The following is a 17602-nucleotide window of genomic DNA, read 5'->3' as shown; positions in this document are numbered from 1 at the left end:
TTGTTTCAAGAGATTAGCATGGTCCAGTCACCTGAAACCTTTAAACAATATCTGCTGGCAAACTGGGGACACCCCGTTTCGGCGTAGCTGCTAAAACCGTTATCAAGCAAGTGATGTCTACTGGGTAGTCCCGTAAGTTTAGACCTTTGGGTCCAGGTAAAAATCCTTGGATGTTTGATGTTGTGACGACGGTGTTGTTTTAAGGGAATAGGACACTAGCTTTCTACCAAATGTAAAATGTGTTAATTCACCCAGGAAACGAAATAAGACACGTGTACCAGAATGTGAGTGAATTTGCCAGTTATGGCAAATGAACAATTAGACTTCAAAGTTTTCCCTACATTTCGTGGTGGAAGATACCTTTGTGTAAATGGTTATATGTTCATAGTGAAAAAGAGGAAAAGGGGAGAACTGATCTCGTGAAAATGCATGCAGAAAGACTGCATACAGATCAACACTCTCAACTGTCTTAACGACATTGTTTCTAAAATACCGAATGACCACAACAACGGACCTGTACATAACGAAGTCAAGGTAAATCTTTTCGGCTGTAGCAAAAATATTGACAATTTTTAAAAAGGTAAAAGCAAACTCAATCTTGAATATATTGTGTATTCCTCATTGCCTAATGTAAAGACTACATATTAATACTATGGATATTTTAATGTATAGTTTAAACAATGTCATGTTTTCTTCAAGTAATCATGACGGGATTGGCAAACAAACATAAACATGCATCTCAATGCCGATCTATAACAATAATACAATTACATAGATAGTGATGTACACTGTGTGCAAAACATAATGTGTGCAAATTATAATGGAAATCCACAAGGACAATATAAATATTGCATGCAACTTACTCTCTGGTGTCCTCCGATCAGTTAGACGTCCCAGAAACGTTATATCAACAAAAGTTATGGTTGGTTGCACTCAGGTACACTGCGCTGGGTTCAGGCTCATAACGCCGAACTTTCGTTCAAAGGACAAGGTATGATAAAGGCCCTTATTGGCCCACACAATTTCATGATATTCAAAGTTCGACAACATGATAATTTTAGCATAAAAAATGCTAAATAAATTGTTGAAATTACTTCCATATGTTTTTTTTATATGTTTTAGTGCTGTTTTTTTCCTCTTTGAAGACCTCAAAGTTAACCTATTTTACAATATCTTCGAAAAACCTGCATTTTCATATTTTCAGAGTGATAAAAAAGTGTGAGCAAAAGCTTGACCCATCCTAATTTTTCACCACACATGAAGAGTAAATTAGAATGCACTCCTAAAAAATTGTGGTGGGTCACGCTTTTGCTCATATCAAAATGTTTAAAAAAGTACATTTTTTCTGTTGTATGAAATTGCCCCATACAACATCTCAAAAATAAACATTGGCGTAAAGTAATATCTCTGAAAACTATCCGTGACATTTACACAACTATGCCATGATTCATTACTATTTTGAATGTTTTAGAGCAGAAATGAACTTATCAAACATGTTTATTAAAAAATTTCAATATCGTAAGGGACTCTCAAGGCTGACTACTTTGAGGTAAACAGGGGTAGTTTTTTGGAGACCCTGTTGATCACTGCTGGAAAAATAAGAAGACATCAGAAGATTTTTCAAAATATGATCAGGCAGCATTCTAAAGGTGAGAATCTTTGTAATTATGCTAGAATTTTATCATATTTGTTCTATCATCTGTTTAGCAAACCCCTCTGTGTCACCTGTCACTGTCAAATAACACTGGCATTCCACTGGATGTAACTGTGTATAAACATACACATTTTAACAAAAATAATGTACCTTGATGTTTTCTAGGATATATCAGGCTACATTTAATATTGTTAGAATAAGAACATTGTATCAAGGTCTAGCAGATTATGAAAAGCAAGCAGACGTCAAATGACACATTGTTGCAAAGTGTAATATATAAGCTTAAAGTGACAAATAGTGACAGTAGAATCTGTAGCATAATGGTTACAGTGATGGCCTCTCAATTTTTTTTCTGTTATCAGACATTCAGGTTCCAATCCTAATGGTTTTTTTTCTTTTCTTCAAAAGTTAAGTTAAACATTGTAAATTGGCTGACAAAACTTGTGCACATGAAATACAAAAATGTTTTTAATTTTTTTCTTAAGTTTGGTAATGTAAGTTACACTGTTCAAACAAACTTGAATTAATATCATGTAAATCTTGTTTAAGCCTGAAGACACTGACTTTTCCACTTTGTAGAAGGTAAGCATTGTTTCAAAATGTTAGTATGGTAATTTCTTTAAGTAAATATTTACAAACTGTCCAGAGCTGTTAGTTAGTGGTGCACTGATCAAACAAATAATTAGTTTATGGATATTTTGTGGGCTGCCAGTCAATTACCGATAACCAAATCACATAATCAATTAAAGCGTTCACTATTTCTTCTTAAAAATATGTTTACAGAATTTATATCTATAATTGATCAAAAAGTGTCCTCAACAAATGATTATGCTTTTGGAGGTCAATTCCCTTCCCTATATAACTATACTATTGAGCATTAGAAAAATTAGAAAGCACCAATTTCTTGAACATATTGATAATTCTTTTATGATTTCAAATATTTGTTTTCAGATAAGAGAAATTTGCTTGGACTGATTTCAGAAGTGTCATTTCATGAAGATGACAACTTAAAACTTGAGGTGGAAGGTAAGCATAATATGAGTGCTAAAAAATAACCAATCTTTTTTTCTTCAATTTTCAATTTAATGTGACAAAATTTCAGAAATACTGATGTCTCAGTGGTGAATAAATCTGCATAAGCCTTCAAGGCCAGACTACTGACATTTGAAAATAAATAAGTAATGTTACCCTTGAATAGATTTATAATATCTAAGTTTTAAAACAGAATTTTCTTTTGATATAAAGTCATCTGTTTTTCAGTTGAGAGAAGATCTGGGTATGGCAGACACCAAAACAATATGCCAGTTTCCGGCAACTCTAGTGATACACGGTTGAATGCTGCAGTTCCTGACAGTGATTCAGAAACTGATTCAGAGATTGATGACCATGTGGGTGAAGAGTGAAAGTGGATGTTTTATATATCTTTGCAGTGAATGAGTTGTGAATAATTACTTTTTGAACATTTTTGAATACTGACTTTTAACACTTACTTGGTGTCAAAATCAAGCTGTGCCAAGAATGTAATTTCACCTGAAATAGGCCCCTTTGAGGTCAAGACCTGTGCTTTTTAGTGCAACATGATTGGTTATTATAACAACATGTTGAGAATGAGATGTTTACTGTATATATTTTCAAGAATGTTGTAAATACTGACTTTTAACACTTACATGGTGTTAAAATCAAGCTGTGCCAAGAATATAATTTCACCCAAAATGGCCCCCTTTGAGGTCAAGACCTGTGATATTTAGGGAAGCATGGTTGGTTATTATAACAACATGTTGAGAATGAGATGTGTACTGTATATATTTGCAAGAATGTTGTAAATACTGACTTTTAACACTTACATGGTGTTAAATCAAGCTGTGCCAAGAATGTAATTTCACTTGAAATAGGCCCCTTTTAGGTCAAGACCTGTGACTTTTAGTGCAACATGATTGGTTATTGTAATAACATGTTGAGAATGAGATGTTTACTGTATATCTGCTAAAACCGGTTGTGAATACTGACTTTTAACACTTACTTGTTAAAATCAAGCTGTGCCCAAAATGTAATGTAACCTAAAATGGGCCCCCTGTGATTTTTCGTGGGACATGATTGGTTATCATAAGTACATGTTGTAAAATTGACCTATAGTTTATGTTTGCAAAGAAAGTTGTGAATAATGAACTTTTTGGTAATCAATTGGCAAGTAATTGAATTACTGTCCACAATGTATTGCAACCCTAATTGGGCCCCTTGAAGTTAAACCTTTTGATTGATGTTGACATGTTTCTTCATCATGAATACCTGTTGCAAAACTGACACTGTTTGTATGTAAATAAACTTATAGTTGTATATAAGTCATTATGGCTCACTGATATTTCAGATTTCTTGTTATTTTTTCATGGGAACTGATAAAACCCATTTTTGGCCCCTCTGCATTGAAATTATGGCCTCAGATCATTTAAAAAATAGCTTTTTTATGCAAAGCCATCTTGTCTCTAAACAAATAACATGTGTTCAGCCATATTCTGTTTGTGGGCCAAAAACCACCCTTATCATACCTTGTCCTTTACGGTTGAGTGAAATATAAAGGTCGACGTCCTGAGACTAGTTTCATTTTGCCAATTAATAATGGATTACGAGGACAAGGCAGGATCAAAGAGTTGTTCGAGGAGGATAATCCGGATTATGGGGATGAGAGCGCACCTAATGAAAAGATGACAACAGATGACAGATTTTTATCAGTTGACAGATTTTAGCATTTTTAATAAATACATCGTAAATTCCTATAGCATACATTTTTTCACAGATTTTAACCTAAATGCAATAGGTGGGATGCAGAATCAGCAAACTGCCTCACGAAAAGTGTTCCTTGTTCAAGCTGGGGACAAATGTCATCCAGTCGTCGCTCCAAATTCCTGTATTCCTCTTTTGGACGGACGCTTCTGGCCAGCCGCATACTGGACCAGCTTGTTTTCGGTGTTGGTCTGTTCTCGTGACAGCAACGACACAATCTCGAAAATGTTTGGATGAGCCTTGCCGACGTATTTCTTCAGGCGTGAATGCCACCCTTCTAGGTGGTTGTTTGTTCTTGGCCCATCTGTGTTGTGGTGGTTCCATTGCGTCATGTGCAGATCTCCCTCCACCCAGAAGTTGGTCATGTAGTCTCCGAGTTGTCGGCAGCGGTCTTCATCAGTCTTTTGCAGTACATATCGAAGATATCCAGTCTCGTTTTCTCTTGCTGACTCTGTACATGAACCCGCCAACAACCAAGTAACGACTGCCGCGAGCTGTAGGGATGAATCTCTGATCTAGCTGTGCATTTGCCATTTCGAAATCGAATGTGAATTTCGGCCATTCCATAGATATTTATACCAAAGATATGAACAGTGTTCAATATTGACACTCTACTAAGTGTTATTGTAAACTTTTCAATCAATTGGAAGTGACATGTGCGACGAGTTCACCTTATCAAAATATCTAGAGTAGATTATCCGCAACGCTAATTAAGCCTAATCAGTACCTAACCTTCAAGGGAAACCGCAGGTCGGCGTCCTGAGACTAGTGGAAAATCGAAAGGTCGGCGTCCTGAGACGACACCCTGCGCTGTTACCTTTATTGGGTAATGGATTGATCCAAAGTTATGTGCATAAGAATATATTAAGCGATATAATTAATAGGGCTGTAATGATGCATCAAACTATCGATGAATTGCAATTATTCCGAAAGCAATATTTTATTAATCGATGGTAGAAATGAAAAACTATCGATGCATCGATAGTATGTGTGACTATCGATAGTTTAGTGATGGTTATTTATTCTTATTAAATATTTGTGTTGTTTGGATTTTTTTAATTGTTTAGGTGCAAACTTGCAGTCTCATTGAGTTTATTTGTAATCACAGTCACGCCTGATTGATCCAAAGTTGTCTGATAATTGGCGTGTCTGACAAATGGGATGCCTAACTTATGAGAGCAAAAGCATACATGGAATTGGAGACCCCCTCTTCATCTCGGTTAAATGTGTGTTTAGCAATAATAAATCCTAAATAAAAAAACCCAACTTGCTTATATATACAGGATGTACATGATGACTGCAACAGTCACAATGGATTGACATGAGAGTGACGATGAGAGCTATCGGGATAGGTTTGTATGTTGAGGTACAATATCTTCTTATAAGTTTTCATTACTATCAATGCATCCCACTAATATATGATAACATTCATGATAACAGCACTCCATGTCCACCTCGTTAAACAACACAATAAAAGTACAATTATTATAAAAGACTCACTCAGCGGGCCCCAGCCGTTAAAACACCAAAATAACCAATCTAAACAAATAAATGAAATACTAAAAAGCACCAAGAATCTGCACGCCTCAGGTAAAAAGGTAGAGTGCAAAAGTGGCAGAACCGCCAAAATAGTGCCAATCTTACTCTGCTCAATAAATCAGAATGGTCTCAGTGTTAGCATTGCCATATTGTATGTACTTTGCATGTTTATTTATGTGGAATTGCTGTTAGTCGAATTTAGTCAAAATGAGTTGAATTTGTTTCATGATACCCATAAGTATACACTCATTCATTTACAACCTCCAAAACTATGAAAAAACATGTATTTTGAGTAAAAGTAAATATTCTCGCCCATGGGCCAACATATTTTTCGCCCATGGGCGAGATTTTTTAATATCGCTCTAAGTTAGTCGAATTAAGTCAAAATGAGTTGAAATTTGTGTCATGATGCTTATAAACATACATTCATTCATTTACAACCTCCAAAACATGAATTTTGAGCGAAATTAAACATTCTCGCCTATGGGCCAACATATTTTCCCCCATGGGCGAGCGAGTTTAAATTTAAAGTTTTCGAATTTTTTTTTTTCATTTTTCATCCTTGACATATATTCATAACAACTGAATGTTTAATTTGGTCAAATCCCTTGTCAGAAAGTGCCCACAGTGCGGAGAGTTTCTGGACTTTTGTGAGTCCAGAATTAAATTGTGACGTGTTTATATTAATTATGCGTGTTTGGATGGTGTTTCTGAACATTCATTGATATAAGTGAGTGAGTTTAGTTTCACGCCGCACTCAGTAATATCATAGGTATTTAGCGGTGGTCTGTAAATAATCGAGTTTGGACCAGACAATCCAATTATCAACATCATGAGCATCGATCTAAGCAATTGGAATACGATGGCCTGTGCCAACCAAGTCAGCGAGTCTGACAACCCGATCCCGTTAATAGCATAAGCTACTGAAGATCAATTCTAACCAAGATCTTTATGGGTTCATTGATGTAAGGTATGCGCGTGCAACGAGCATCAAGTTCAAGTCAACTGTTCTCACATATCGGTAATTTTAAAAATCATTTGATCTCTTTGTGGATAAGCAAATATGTAGATTTCTCAACATCCGTCGACTAAATGCCGATTGGTCAGAAGTTATCAGCAAACTTTTGACGATAAGAACCGTCAGTGTTCATGCCGATCAACATCACGATGAATATGAAAAGTGGTGGATAACGTTTAGATGTTTGTATCATCGAAGGAAGGTCTACTACACTTGTATCTTACCTGGTTGTAGACGCCTGCACAGCCCACACCACTTCTGATTCAAACATCGACGCCTCGTTTTATAGGGGCAGTCGCATTATGTTATACGCAGGCACATCAACCTGTCATAGGGGAATCCCCGAGGTTTGCGCAGACTCGTTTCATATTGAGGCTGATGGGCGAGGCTGACAGCCATTTGTATGGAAGCTTCAGTATCGCGTGTGGCTTCGCGCCTCAGTGATTGCACACATCAGAAAGCTGGCCATCTTTGCCACCAGGAAGTTCTTAAGACGTAGAGACATAATAGAGATGACTAAATTTACTGATTAAAGCCTTAGATATCGGGGAGTCGTTGAAAACCAGTTTAACATGCTTATGTAAGTTAATTTGGTGGATTTGTTAACGATTATAGTGTGCCTCTTTTACTAATAATAATACAAACAGACAATTTCCATAGAAGAAGGCTCCGCACAAAGTTAGCTAGAACCAGAGGATGGAATTAACCTGGTCAAAGGGTCAACATGCAGTCAGCTAGTATCATCACTTCACTTGGAAATTTTCAAACCACAAACATTATAAGGTTAGGCCGTCTCGACATCATCTAATCTAACAAGATATCATATTCGGCGCTGTTTTTAACAAGTCAGCCACTTAAGGTATTACTTGCACATGGGCTTTAATCAAGCATACTTTTCATAAGAAAAGCTAGTGCTTAAAACAAAATAAACAGTGTGTTTGACCAAATTTGCAAAGAAAAGAAAAGCATATATAAATGAACTTCTGTTTAATGCCAATAGAGTATTCAATTCTACAACAAATGTACACAATTCCATTGCATACAAAGTCGACAAATTCCGTTTGACTGACACTGAAAGACACGTGGTGTCATAGTCTGAACTTTTACACAAATCAACAAAGCTGTTTTTCTGCAAAATGTCACCAAATGAATCAATAGTGAGTGTGCCCACCATGGGTTTCAAAACTCGTCACAACGCGTCGACGCATTGATGATGATGTTAGGCGTGATCCGTTGCCATTCCTGTAGGAAACATCGTTCCAGTTGTTGAGCGGTGAGTCGGGTAGACCTTAGTCTAAGTAAACGTTTAATTATTATTATTATTATGTTTTACAGATAAAGATGACAAATGCAGCAGAGAGGGTTCGGGTGATCCTGGCACAGTAAGGCTCATCATAAGCTCAAGGCCCTCGGCCCCTCTACACGCAGCCCAGACAGCGAATGGGACTTCTCCCAGGAAACACTGCCTAGTCGAACCCACCAAGAACTTTTCGGAGAATATGTAGACTCCCTAACACTGCAGCCTTCTGCATTACCCAGAGTGTCAGAAGGGCTGTACTCCCGGTGGAGAAGACGGGCACTCTCCTGATCTACGCCAAGAGATCAGGAGGTACCAAACCAAGGGCACCGAGAACAAAGGGGAGTCTGACGACAGTGTACTTGTGTACCATTTCAAAGGCGAGGTGCGTATATTTAGAATGCTTTTCCTGAATCTTGCCAATCCCGTTGCTGTCAAAAAGGGACAGAAATTCAATGATATCAGTAAATTCATTGGCTTTATCAAAAAAGGACAGGATCAAGTTCGTTGGCAGGAATTCTTCTCAGCCTGTGTGTGGGCCGATTCCAGAGAAGTTTGAAAACATCATTTTCCATGACGCCCTGGACATATTCAGAGTCATACCATGGATGGACACCAGAGTCAAAACCACAGGCATGGCGGATACGGTAGTAAAAGCAACGAGCCATGCCATCATGTCGTTTAAGATATGCTTTTTGTGCCAAAGAACGGTATCCACTGACTAGGTGCTGGACAGTCTCTGTGAATTCATTGCAAAGTCATTTCATATTGATATTTTCTTTTAGAATCACATTTTCACGATTACGAGTGGGAAGTGACTGGTCCTGAGCAGCAAAAAGGAAGCCCTCAGTTTCACATTTAAGACCAGCCGACTTGATCCAGGCGAAGGAGTCGGTTGGATTGCTATTCTGTTCCACTGAACACGCGATGCAATGGCTTCTCAGAAAGCTTCTCCACAAATGACCATTTTGGGCAGACTTGGTGATGGACTTCATCTGGTTTACCCCCATCGCAGTATCGCCATCAACAAAATCAACCTCAAATTTCAGATTCTGTGCAACAACCTTGGCACCCTTAAAATAGCTGTGGAATTCCTTGCTTTCATCATGAGTCTTGACATGCATCACCAGAGGATCATCCGATAAATAAATGTGTATAAAAGTACACCAAATAATTCAGTCATGAACAGCCTCCACATCAATCAAACTCCGACCTCCAGAATTGATTGGCATATATAAACGATTAAGAGAGGAACGAGGGTGGTGGGCTCTGTTATCAGGCTTGTCAGGCTGTCAAGACTCTGGATGTCTTGTTTTGTCCAGTCAACTACTCCAAAGGAATAGGAAAGGACTGGTACAGCAAAAGTAATGTTGGCTTTGACCTTGTTTCGAGCATTTAGCTCTGAGCTCCAGATTTTCTTTAAGCGAGCTTTATACTCGGCCCGTTTTTTGTCTTGAATCTGGGCATTCTGGAGCTTGTCTCGAACTTGCATTCCAAGATAGGTGTAGGCCTGATCTTCCACAAGATGCTCAAGATGATCTCAATGTCCAAATGCAACTTAAGCTACTTGCCACTGAGGCGTGGATTTTCAGGCCACCCTGTCGCTCTCACACACTCACGTAGTGTGGTTTAAGATGGTTTGACCAAGATATTCTTGGCAGGGTTCTGTGCCTTCCCTTGGGGCAAGTCCCATCTTCAGTGTGGTTGGTTTCACTACCGGAGGCAGGCTGACTGAGCTGCGGAAGTGAAAGAAAATTTTCCTCTTGGCTTTCAGTAACCCAGCAACAGCTTCGGGGGGTCAGCCCTAACTGGGTGATGTACGTTCAGTTTAGTGAATACAATTCCCCTATCTAGGCCCACCACGGAGAGGCGTACATCATCAGGCCCTTGTTGTTATTATTATACTAACATTTGTATAGCGCCGATATCCAGCTCAGCTGCTCAAAGGCGCTTTGTTTTTTCCCTTGATCACTGGATGTCAATCTCAACGACAGGTCGTATTATCAATCTCAACACCCTGGGCACCATACAACTTTAGCAGCCACTAGGCGCACCGAGTTTAATCGGCTTCCCAATCCTTACGAGGTACCCATTCACAGCTGGGTGGACTGGGACACATAGTCACAGTACTCTGTCCAAGTTCACTGCACGTTGCTGTACGAGCAACTAGGTGTTTGCACGTATTCATGTGGCCACCAGCTGGTCATTTACCAACGGATTCGTGGGTTCTTTTAAGTGCACAGGGTTGTGTACTGTACACTAGGGGTTGTGACAACACTGAGAGAGTCTGCACACAAAGTTGACTCCAAGTTGTTTTCACCCGGTCAGAGGTGGGCTCTATCCCGTCACCTCAAGCTCGCTGGAGCACTAGCCTGGCACCCTAGACAGCTCGCCCATCATACTACTTCGGCTCAGTATTATTCGTTACACTGCTATACTGAGTCTAATAAGCCCTAGTAGAAGGTGCTTAAAGGAGAATACGAGGGAATTGCAATAATTTGCTGGGTGAAAGATAAAGTCATCAGAAACATATACCCAAATTTTCAATAAAAAAATATGCATATTTATGTTTTAATCGCGAAAACAGTTTCTCTTATCTGAGCTTCGGCCATTATGCATATTCCGCTGGAACTCACGTGACCTTTCCGCTCGTGACGTCAAATGTGCCTAGAGTCCGCCATATTGCCAAAGACCAAGCGCTACAGTAATACAAATCGTGTTGTTTCTGTCGTTTTTGTAAATGGTACGATGGTGTATTCCGTTGCCTTGTGATGCACGGAATCATCGAACAATGAAAAGAGCCACCATTTCTTCCGTTATCCAAGTAAAAAGACAGATTTAGGCAAGAAAAATGCACTCACAGTCAAACCTAAGAATATAATAAGATTCTTCGGAGGCATTTACAAGTTGGTAAATATATAAGAGGAGTATATATAATGTTCCCCAAAGTGAGTTTGTTTTACGCCGCTTCACACATTGTACCCATATAAAAAGCACCTGCACTCTGTCAAATAATGATATCCTTCAACAAACCATACAACAACAACAACAACAATAAAGAAGTTAAACGTCATCATCCATATATACTCGTCTTATAAGAATATATTAAAGTACAATGAAAACGGCTATACACCCCTTCACCCATCGAGAATGTTATTATAAACAAATATCCCGTAAGCCGACAGCGTAAACAGTTAGGATAAACAACACTGTAAAAGGTATGCGGATCTCCGAACAAAATATTTACAAGGTATCAATTACCAAAGTCTATCTGTTCTCAATACAAAACATATCCAAGCCATAACTTTTATTGCAATTGTGATGAAACGTTGTTTTTCCTTATCATGAAGATGTACGGTTTCCGCCAGGGAAAGCCACATTTGAAAAATACCCATTGCCGCTAAAGCCATATTTCAAGTACAAACCTCGTTGCCACGAAAGCCACAATGAGTAAGGGAATCATTACCGTTTTTATCAAATAAGCGTCACCCATTGATCACAATGGCTTAAAGGTCACATGCAACGTAAAACACAACTTTGCAGATTCTGATACCTTTCGGTATGGACTTATGCAAATTCAACTTATAAAGTTGAACAATAATGCGATGAAAAAAAACGCGCGAAATCGGAGTTCAAACGATTCACTAATTTTCCCCCAGCGTTTTGGGGGAATTAAAACGGTTTTGACAGCTGGGCTGCGCTCATAGTACGTGCGCAGTGAAATAGGTTCGCGCAGCTTGGAAGCGGGTTGTCCGGTGAATACTGGGTGAAGGCTTTGGTGTGAGCTATTTTTCTAATGTTTTGTTGATATCTCACAGGCGCGAGCTTTTTATATGTTATGACAGTAAATTAACTGTTTATATAATTTCATTTGTTATTTCACCACACGTCCTTCTTACCGAGTCACTTTCTCAGTTCGATACTTAAAAGCAATGTCATTATTTAGCGTTGACAGAATTTCTAACTGTGATATAGATATGTCGTTGTCCCAGACAAAACTCAATGTCTTGTTTTATTGACACCCGTGTGTCTGCCAAAACACCGAATAAATTAATTGAAGTGAATTGAATCAAGTGGTGCCTCCGTTTCGATGGATTCTTCTTCTTCATCTTCACTGAAAGATTCTCTTGCATGATGTAAAATCGGCTGGTATTGGTACGGTCTAACATCCAGGTAAAAAAACCCATCGAGAACATCTCTTATTGCTTCAGAATCCGTGGTCACTGTCAAGTTGTCAAATATAACCAAAGAGGAAGCCATCGGCAATAGGCACATTTGACGTCATGTCACGTGATACCCGCCTCTGCTCATTAACTGTCGGGTGTTTCCGTAATAGGCGGAAATTCGAGGGCGTTTTTCACGTTTTTATAAACTTTTATTAACGGAAAGTGACTTTTAGGATGCTTTTTTCCCATATATCAAAGAATAATATTGCGTTAGTATTCTCCTTTAAATAATGTTCATCAGTATATTTGCACGGCTATATTCAGAACCCAGTTGGTATTTGTAGCCAGACAAAACAGAGCTTTAAACACTAGACTGCAAACCTCTAAGGCGTTTAAGGGATGCAATCTTCTGCACCTAACACCTGCATGTGACCCCGGCGCCGAGGGGTTAGTGTGTCTATTGTGTTGAATAACTTTTCATTCTTTCTTGTTGAGAGAAGAGGAAGTCTGTCTGCCCAGTTGTGACGCACATCACCTCAATACTCGGGGTGTATTGTGCACTAAATGGGTTTCCCATTGAAGCATGACATATGCAGTATTTAAAATGCACGTTTTTGTGATATTTGTGCAGTTAATTTTAGTTAGTGTATTCATGGGACTTCCGTCTTCTTATTGTCGGGTTTGGATATGATTACAGTAAGCTTCAGTAAACATATAAATGTCTTCAGCGCCACATAAACTGAAAGAAAATGTTTGGTGCACGATCCACTCAACGTGTTATTCGAGTGTGAGAATAAAGGGGAATCACCCTGTGGTATCCACATGATTTGGATCCATTGCAGTTTCTTCTAGTGAAATGTAACCATGTCATCTCTTCTTTATTTACAGAAGGTTACATTAACGCCACTGCGAGCGATATGTAACCTAGGAAACAATTATCACAACATTTATGTCATTTAACCCATATGGCCATTAATTCATTCATATCATATGTATGTGTATTTGTATGATGATTTTGACTGACTGACTGAGTTTAGTTTTACGCCGCTTTCAGCAATATTCCAGCAATATCATGGCTGGGACACCAGAAATGGGCTTCACACATTGTGCCCATGTGGGGAATAGAACCCGGGTCTTCGGCGTGACGAGCCAACGCTTTAACCATTAGGCTACCCCACCGCCCCTATGATGATTTTGAACATTCAGGTGTAACATTTATTGATGTAAGATACGTTCAACGACAAAAGGTGCGCATCACGAGCAGTACGTGCAGTAAGTTTCAGTAAACTGTCCTCACGGATCGGTCAATTGGAAAATCAAATGATATCGTTGTTGATTAGCAGATATGAGGCCTACCAAACACCCGACTTAAACCCAGAAGATATCAGTAAACGAATAACTGTAAGAACCGTCAGACTTCATACGACCAATTTGATTTTGTTTCCATAAACAAATTACAAATGAAAGCAGAACAATATAATTCTAAGGAACGTAATTTCCCTATTGATTGCATGTCAACCTGTACCAATGGCGTTGAACTTTGCTTCCAAACCCCTCTTGAAATTGGTTGCGGGTACGTTGGGAAAGGGATGCTTTCTGTTTAACGTATTTACAGGAACAGCACAAAGGTAGAAGCATCTCATCTGGCGCCTGTTTGTACCAATGGCAGATCAAACCAGAGACTTTTTTTCAAACTGATCTAATGGTGAGGCTGAAGCTGCAGCATTGACTGAGCCAGGAAATATAACTGTCTGGGCCGTTGTGCGGAACTGAACGTCCAAGCTTTATCACTGAAAGAAAAGCTATGAATAGAAGCCAAGTACTTATAAGCAATACTTTGACAAACTCCAGTACTTACTGACAGTGCTGTGAAGAGTCCTAGTACATACTGGTAATAAGGGCGGTGTGCCAGACTACGGTCAGAGGCAGTCAACTGTCATGCCAAACCACCAGGTTCGATATGTGTAATATACTAATATTGCTTGAATATTGCTCACAGCGGACTACTGACTCACTCACTAATACAGACCTACACATGTGTTACTTGAAGATGTTCAGTTTACATAATAATAAGGATATTTGAAAAGCGCCAGTGTCCACCCACGAAGGCATGCTCATGGCACTGAGAACCTTTGTACAAGGAAAATGAAGTGTTACTGGAAGGCTTTAGTGAAGAAAAGGGTCATAACATTTTCTTGAAAGAATCAGTTGTTTCAGAAAGTTTTATTTGGAGAGGCAAAGAGTGGAGCAACCATGTTGAAAACTTTTCTTTTCAGTAGGAAGAGAGGCGAGCTGGGGGAACTACCAGTAGATACTGATCTAGAGAACCATGTAAGCATAGTAATGTGTGTCATTACATGTGAATTAGCCTTTCCCATCTGATCATAATATTTGAAGTCAGTAGTGTAGGTACTGAGTATAGATACAACTATTTTCCCTTTTTACATCGGCTAAAGTGTAAAGTGAAACTGAATGTTTATCTTGACTGACTGACTGAGTTTGGTGTTACGCCGCTTTTAGAAATATTCCAGCAATATCACGGCGGGGGACACCAGAAATGGGCTTGACTCATTGTACCCATGTGGGGATTCGAACCCGGGTCTTCGGCGTGACGAGCCAACGCTTTAACCACTAGACTACCCCACCGCCCCTTTATCATGATCAGACAGACCAGTGATTGGAAGCATGAGCACTAAAGATCAACGCCATCGACACATGTTGACATGCAATCGGGAAGAATAAGAAATACCTTAGAATTGCATTGTTCTGCTTTCAATTGTAATTTGTTTATGGAAACAAAATGAAATTGGTCTTGAGCGTTGAGATTGCATTGTTCTGCTTTCATTTGTATATTTGCTTTATGGAAACAAAATTGATTTTCCAAGTGAATTGGTCGCATGAGCGTTGACGGTTCTTATCGTCATTAGTTTGCTGATATCTTCCTGCCAATCGGCATATAGACGGATGTTGGGAAGTCCCCATATTTGCTTATACACAACGATATCAATTGATTTTCCATCTAACTAAAGACCGATCTGTGGCTGATCGCCAACAGTTTAATGAAACTTACTGCACAGTATTGCACGTGATGCTGGATTTACACCATCCCTTGATCGTTTCAATTTAGCCATCAGTTAAAATAACATTTACGGTCATCCAAAACTGTGTTTTGGGACTTCCAACCAATGGCGATATTGCTTGTGTGAGATGAAACGATATTTCCAAGGAGTTATGGTTTTGCCGGTAGGTTTTGTACAATGCGCTGACATCATCAATTACATGACTCACAATGCTATGACGTCATACACTTCATGACGTCACACTGCTACGACATCTCTGCGCTGCAAGTCTGACAGTGCCGTGTTCAGAGATGTGCATTGTTCATTGAAAACTAATGAAGAGTGATTTTGGATGGTAAATAGAATCTAACCCTCGTGTCTTCTGATATTAACTGTATCAACACTCGTTGATATGATTGATATCAGTAGATACTTGGGTGAAATTCTCTATATCTTATATCAAGGGTTGGGGTGCCCGAATGTTCAAAATAATTATGCAAACACGCATAATTATGATATGAATGAATGGCTATATGGGTCACAAATGTTGCGATAATTGTTTCCAAGGTTATATATGACTTACCGCAGTGGCCTTAATGTAATCTTCTGTAAACAAAACAAATATGATATGGTAACATATTGCAAGAAGAAACTGCAATGGTGAGTGAGTGAGTTAAAACTTATCGTCACATCGGCAATAGTTCAGCCATATAGTGACGAGAAACCTTATACAGCAATACAAAGCATATCTAAAGGTTATAACATCATATCGCGAAAGGACAGTACAACAACTAGTACATCACATTTTATTTAAAACTAGTTAGGGAGCATATAGAATAGTAAACTGTTAAGTGAGAACACAATATAAAAATGGGTTATAGATTGCCAACAACTGAAGGTAGATCGCCATACCAGAAACTGCAACGGATCCAAATCATGTGGAAGTATACCACAGGGTGAATCCCATTTAATTCCCAGACTCGAATAACAGGTGAGTTGATCGTGCACCAACATTTTCGTTCAGTTTAAGTGGTGCTGAGAAAAATCTATATGTTTACTAAAGCTCACTGTAATCATATTAAATACCCGACAATAAGAAGGAAGTCCCATGGATAGACTAACTAAAATTAAACTGCATGTGCACGATATCACAAAAACCCGTGCATTTTAAATGCTGTATATGTCATGTTTCAATGGGAAGCCCACCCAGTGCAAAATACAGACCGATGTTGAGGTGATGTATGTCACAACTGTGCAGAAAGACTTCCTCTTCTCCCAACAAGGATGTGTGAATAGTTATTCAACACCAGACCTAGAAAATGAACTACCCTTTATCAACAGAAACAGATAGTCCCAGGAGTCACCCAAAGGTCAGAAAGGTAGTTAATGTGGCTTCTTGTTATACTGAAAAGCACGTCTTGATGCCTGTCTCACAACCGGCCATCTGTTGATCGGGATTAATATTATCTTAGCGTTCACTCTTAGTGACCATGTTAAGAGATTTCTTGTAAAATGTAACATTTTGTTTGCATGTTATATTGTTTAAATGAGAGCATACAAATACATTTCTGAATCCATAACATCATCACTGTCTGTTCCTATTCTGTGCTTGATTGCAGGTTGATCCTTGACAGGGTTAGTATCATCGGTCGTTTCTAACAAACTTTTGTGTGGAATGTTGCTGAGTGCGGCGTAAAACTAAACTCACTCACTCACTACAAGACATACAGTAACGAACTCAAGTACTTACTGGCAGTACTGTGAACAATCCCAGAACACGCTGGTAATATGGACGCTGTACTAGACTTATGACCTTTCACTTGTCACGCCAAAGCACCAGGTTCGATTCCCCACATGGGTATAATATGCAAAATCCATTTCTGGTGTCCCCTGCTGTGATATTGCTAAAAGCGGCGTGAAAGCCCACTCACTGATACCAATAATACTGATACCATCTGAGCATAAATATTTAGTGATGTACTGAGTATAGAGCTTGTAACTATTTTCCATTTTTCCATCGGCCAAATGACACTGGATGTCTGCACGTTGATTTGATGGACGGGTTGGTACCATCGGGCGTTTCTAATAACT

General features: G+C 38.9%; 1 protein-coding gene across 1 annotated transcript in view; it reads right to left on the bottom strand.

Annotated features, from left to right (window-relative positions):
* Positions 1 to 7279, bottom strand: part of LOC124277081 (von Willebrand factor D and EGF domain-containing protein-like) — a 174675-nt gene extending 167396 nt beyond the window's left edge. Inside the window, exon 1 of the mRNA XM_046712728.1 lies at positions 7214 to 7279. The gene's annotated coding sequence lies outside the window, so the exon portion shown is untranslated. The remainder of the gene's footprint in view (positions 1 to 7213) is intronic.
* Positions 7280 to 17602: the final 10323 nt, after the last annotated feature.

Source organism: Haliotis rubra, unplaced genomic scaffold (genome assembly GCF_003918875.1).
Source record: "Haliotis rubra isolate DU_JTF1 unplaced genomic scaffold, ASM391887v1 Scf218, whole genome shotgun sequence".
Lineage (NCBI taxonomy): Eukaryota > Metazoa > Mollusca > Gastropoda > Lepetellida > Haliotidae > Haliotis > Haliotis rubra.
The sequence above is the reverse complement of the archived record's forward strand: the minus strand, read 5'-3'. Positions and strand labels throughout refer to the sequence as shown.